This window comes from Eptesicus fuscus, chromosome 19 (genome assembly GCF_027574615.1).
Source record: "Eptesicus fuscus isolate TK198812 chromosome 19, DD_ASM_mEF_20220401, whole genome shotgun sequence".
Taxonomy (NCBI): Eukaryota; Metazoa; Chordata; class Mammalia; order Chiroptera; family Vespertilionidae; genus Eptesicus; species Eptesicus fuscus.
Genome location: NC_072491.1, coordinates 48,421,272 through 48,427,554, shown reverse-complemented (window position 1 = coordinate 48,427,554; position 6,283 = coordinate 48,421,272).

The window sequence follows — 6,283 nt, the reverse complement described above, 5'->3', positions numbered from 1 at the left end:
TCCAGCCGCTCACCTGCCTGCCTGATTGCCCCTAACCACTCTGCCTGCCAGCCTGCTCGCTCCCAACTGACCCCCACTGATGGCCTAGTCGCCCACAACTACACCCGTGCCAGCCTGCTCACCCACAACTGCCACCCCTGCTGGCCTGCTCGCCCCCACCTTCCCTTCCCACTGGCCTGCGTGCCCACAACTGCTCCCTGCTGGCCTGCTCACTCCAAACTGCCCCCACCTCCTTACCTGATCACCTCCAACTGACCCCACTGAAAACCTGCGCACTTGAACTGTCCCCCCTGCTGATCTGTTTACCCCCCAACAGCTCCGCCACCCACCAGCCTGATCACCCACAACTGCCGACCCCTCCTGGCCTGATCACCGCCCGGTTACCCAAGCTCCCAGTCCTTCCTTTTTTTTTTTTTTTTTCCAGCGTCTTCTTGAGTGGAGGCCAGGGTCGGCTGAAATCAAGTATCTGGAATTTATTTATCTTCTATAATTGAAACTTTGTAGCCTTGAGTGGAGGCCATGGCTCCCAGTGTGGGCGGGAAGCTTGGCTTCCTTCATTGCTGGGGCAACCCAAGCCTACTGCTTGCTCCAGTTCCGTGGCCGCAACCATCTTGGTGCGTTAATTTGCATACTCTCTCCTGATTTGCTGGTGGGCGTGGCTTGTGGGTGTAACAGAGGTATGGTCAAATTGCATGTTTCTCTTTTATTAGATAGGATAGATGATGGAGAAAGTGAGTTCAAAGGAGTTTGATATGGAATGAATGGGAATGGGAAAGATTGTCTATGAAAATAAATAGATTTGCTTGGTTATCTCTACACTCTACCTCAAATTCAGTTCTGGAGAATCCTACCTCTTTGGACCTGTGTTAAGTTATTAGTGCTTCACATGTTTCTGGTAACACAACATGCCCTTTTCCAGCTCATATAAAAATATTCTTCCACGTTTCTCTGATAGGCCCTTTCCCACTATTTCCTCAAATAGAATGCTGTTTTCCACTGATCTCCTTAGGCTTGCTCCAGTCCTATTACTTGTTTTTCCCTTGGAATGGATTGCTTCCACTGTTGATCCTCTTGAAAACGATGCAGAAGCATTCCTGTTTTTGCCCTTGGCATCCTTGTGTTGACTAATAGGCAGAACTATTCAGCTCAACCCTGGATTCTGTCTAGATCCCAACCGTCCTCTGCATCCTATTCGATAGTCCCTCCTTAGCAGCACCATTTAGCTCATCTTTAGAAGAGATGCAGGATAAACTGTCTGAAGAAGAGGCCTTGCATGCTTTCTGGCCTTGACTTAGGGCCACTGCCTTGTTCTGTGCTGTGAAGCATCTTCTCATATGTATGTTCAGCTTTACTGAGAAATTAAATAAAAATAATAGATATCTAGTTGATGCTTGTTATTTGTGTATTTATCTGTCCATTTAACACACAAGGAGAGTCTACTTTGTGCCATGTTCAGTGAGCACACATGGCCTTCATGTTTCTTGATAGTGTAATATGATTCCTATGAAAATATTGAATGCACAGAAATATTTATTGTGTCAATATATGTCATGGGAGACTGGGTTTGCACAAAGAGTTCTTTGGAAATGGACAGAGACTTCTGTCCCCTTTCAACCTGGACATCCTACTATGTTGTATTTATGAGCTTCCCTTGCAGGTAGTCCTGACCATGAGGTTACATTCTGCAATAGGAATTGAAGGGCAATGACAGGTTCCACTTCCAGGATCACCATACACTCCTCCTGTGTGCTCCTCCGGGCTCCTCTGCTCCTCGCTGACTGGGATGCAGGCATGTTACAGGTTCCAGGACAGGCAACATTTTGAGTGATTGTTGGAATGCTCAGATAGAAATTTTCAAACATAAGAAAACTAGAAGATGTGTGTGAAGGTGGTAGGAGTTAAGATCGCCATGACCTACGTGAGCATGTGGAGTGAAAGTTCATGTATATGTTTTATTTCAGAATCCTGTGTGTGGGTTACTTTGTTTGATGTGATTACATGGTATAACAATGTGCGAATGAGAATGTAATTTGTGTGCAAGTTTTTGCCGAGTGGTATGCATATTCTGGGACTTATCTGGGAGTGTTTTCCATGTCTGTCAAAGGGGATGGTGACTGAGGGTGTGCATCTTTGCTATGTAGTGTGACAGCACATGTGAACATGTGCAGGAGTGGTACCTGTTCTTACTTGAGGTTTTGAGAGGGAGCATGTTAAGAGGACATGTGTGTGCACTTTCGGAATGTTCAGCTCTATGAGGACTAAAGGCCTGGTCACTGAAGAGCCATATGGTTAGAGACAGATGAAATTTCATTTCCTTCAGGGCATGTTAGGTTACCTGTGTGGATTATTTATGGAATTAATGTGTAAATGGGTGAGTCTGAAAATGATTGTTTGAAGGAATGAAGACAAGAGTGTATCTAGGTAATTCTGCTAGGGAGTGGGAAAGATAGATGAGTAGTGAAGGTCTGGGTAGATGAGAGAACTAGGGAAAAGAAGGAGCATGGAGCCTAACTGGGTATGAAAGAGGACAGGAGTGTGAGTTTGTGAGAATCTTTGTTTGTACTCATTTGATTCTTAGGTTCTAATTAAACTTTCTTATACCTCTTGGCATGGTCCTCTACCTCAGCCACAGCTGTCCCAGAGCTGTTTGGTGGGGATTTATGCTGAAGGACTTTGCCCAGTTCTGGAAGGCACACTCCCTACTTGTCCCTCTGCAGAGGAATTAGTGTTGGTCCTTCTGCCCTGAAGCCCTTTCCTGTTTTTGAGGGGAAAGTGAACTAAGTAGAGAATAGCCTGAAGAATTGAGCTACATCTCATGACCAAGCTCAGATCCCATCTTTGTGTATTCCTTACCATCCTTATCAAGACGGGGACGCTTCAATGGGGAGAAGACACCGATGAAACCTTTAGAGAAGTCAGGCCTTTCTCCTGCTGCCTGACGACAGGCTGCGGCCTCCACAGGTGACTGACGCTGAGGCGTGTCCTCTTGGGTGTTGCATGGTCCTGGGCAATGGAATAAAGAACATTGACATGAGGCATTTTCTGAGGTCTGTGTCAATTCAACAACTACATGTTGAGTGGATATTACATGTCAGGCATGTTCATTTCAAATGACACTTGGTCTCACAGAAATTAAAGTGACTATCACATTTAAAATTCCATTTACTCCAAACTATTAGTAAATAGTTATTATATGGTATGTTTGGTGGATGTCAATGGGATTGGGTATTTTGCATGTGATATTTCTGGAGATCTATATGGATTATCAACAACTTAATATCATGTCTGAAAGACAGTGTGCAGGAACTAAACTTTGGGTATCAACCCAATTTCCTCATGAAAAAGTGTACAATTTGGAAGTATGTGGTGTGAGTTTCATGAAGCATTATGCATGCACCCATAAGTTTACAGTATATTGCTACCTATAGTGATGTTGCTATATAGACAGAGATACAAAAAGATGAATTTTTATTTTTGAAGAAATTATTTTATATTATTACATCACTGTCCCAGTTTCCACGTCAGCCAAGCCCAAATCTCATCAATTCTATGTCTCATGAATGTGTATGCTATGTGTATTATTCATATTTGTAGCAAAATGCTATGGTGAAGGTAATGTGTGTGGTGTTTAAGTTTATAATGTATTGGTTAACACTGGGTTAAGGTTTATTGCGTGATTTGGTGTTTGCAAATCTGAATATGGGTTGGGCTTTTTGTGACTGAGGAGGGTATATGTGCTCTTTGTGTGTTAGTTCAGCACATATTTAGGTGTGTATATTGCATTTCCTATAATGGAGGATTTGTGTGTTTTTCATATCATGTGGTTTAGATATGGAATTTTATTACTGAGAATGTTCTCTTTGAAACAAGTGGAATTGCAAAATATGAGGGCATAATTAAAGAATGTGAAGATGTGAAAATGAAGGTGTATAAGAGAAAGAGTACCTTTGCTTTAAAAAAGATGGCAAAGAGTATAAAAAAGAGTGTGTAAATTAGGAGGCCAGTAACATGTGATTGCCTTAGAAGTTGAAAGTATGAAGGATTGAGATCTGAAGGGGTGAAGATAGAATATGGCACCTTGGGCCCAGTGTTCCAGCTCCTCAGCATTCGCCAAGTATCAATGTGTCCAAACTGAAAAATACTTGCAATCGAATGCCCAGAACATCACCTTTTCATGTAATTCAGACACAAAGCAACCAAAATGCTCAGAAAAGTACAATTAATGAAGAAATTATATTCATGCAATGCTATACAGATACCAAGAATGAAAAAACTAAAGTCAAATGCTGCATGGATGAATATGACAAATATAACGAAGAGGGAAAGGAACCAGACACAAAGTATATATTGTGAACTTCTGTTTACATAAAATTTAAAAACAGGGATACCAATCTAGTGTGTTAGGAGTCAGATAAATTATAACTCTTAGTATGGTAGAGAGCATGGAGAATTCAGATGCATGTGGATGGTTTCAATGAAATGAATGATGGGACAGTGAGTGCAAAGGGGTCTGAATGTGAAAACATGGGCTATGAAAATATATGGATGTGATGGGGTCTTCAACTGGATATCCCTACTCCATCCAAAGTTCAGTTTTGGGGGATCCTGCCATTTTTGGTGTGTTTTAAGTTGTTGGTGCTTTCACATGTTCCCGGTGACATGCCATGCCCTTGTCTGGCTCACAGGGACATGTTCTTCTATGTTTCTCTGATTAAAACTCTCTTCACTCAGCCCCTCTCCCATTAGACCCTCAAACAGAACACTGTTCTCCAGTGATCTCCTTGGACTTGTCCCATTCCTTTCAGTGTTTTTCCCTTGGAATATATTCCTTCCCCTGATGATTACACTAAAGAAGATGCAGAAGCATTTGAGGTTTGTACTGTGCAGCCTTGTGTCCACTGAGGGGTAGAACCACTTAGCTCAGCTCGGAGTTCTGTCTAGATCACACCCTCCCTTTGCATCCTATTCAGTTTCCCCCCTTACAGCACCATTTAGCTTGTCCTTAGATGGGATGCAGGATAAGTCATCAGATGCATGTGGATGATTTCAATGAAATGAATGATGGGACAGTGAGTGCATGGACACATAGAACAGACTGACACCTCTCAGAGAGGAGGAGGGGGAGACGGGATGAGAGAAGGTAAAGGGATTAGCCAAACAGCACATATGCAGAGTCTATAGACACAGAAAACAGTGTTGTGATGGCCACAGGAAAGGGGGAGTGGGTACAGGGGGAGGTGGGCAAGACTTAAGGGAGTTGGGCAATGACAACTGTAATAGTACAAATGATAAAAGTAAAGTTAAAATATGTAAAGCAATAAAAATAATAATAATAATAATAATAAAAGTGTCTACTATGTGCCAAGTTCAGTGACCACACACTGCCTCCACCTTCACAGATATTGTAATACAATTCTTATGAAAATATTAAATGCACAGCAATATTTATTGTGTCAATAAGTATCATGTGAGCCCGAACCGGTTTGACTCAGTGGATAGAGTGTTGGCCTGCGGACTGAAAGATCCCAGGTTCAGTTCCAGTCAAGGGGATGTCCCTGGGTTGTGGGCACATCCCCAGTAGAAGGTGTGCAAGAGGCAGCTGATCAATCTTTCTCTCTCATCGATGTTTCTAATTCTCTATCCCTCTCCCTTCCTCTCTGTAAAAAATCAATAAAATATATATTTTTTGTTTCTAACTCTCTAACAGCCTCTCCCTTCCTCTCTGTAGGAAAAATCAATGAAAATATATATTTTTTAAAAAGTATCATGGGTGACTGGGTTTGCACAAAGAAGGTTATTTTTAAATGGAACAGAGGCTGCTGTCTCCTTCCTACCTGGACATACAACTATGTTATATCTACCAGCTTCCCTTGAAGGTAGCTCTGACCATGTGATATCGTTTGGGCGATAGAAAATGAATGGAAATGACAAGTGCCAATTCCAGGCATCACCATACAAACCTCCCATGTGCCCCTCTCTGCTCCGCCCTTTCCTAGATGACTGGGATGGTGATATCCTGGGTCTACTTGAAAGCTGCATGTTAATAATAAAGTTTACGTCAGCTCAGGTCCATGAATCATCCCATGCAGGAGACTTGCCCTAGTAGCCTGCACCTATGTGCTGGGTTAACATGTAAGCAAGAGAAAGATTCATCTGTGTCTTAAGTCACTAAAGCCTAATCTACTCCAAGTAGAGATAGAAGGTGTTTTTAGAGGCACAAAAGTGGGCCTGGTACATAATTATGTTACATTAATATATATTTTCCCTGGATTATTTATATTCT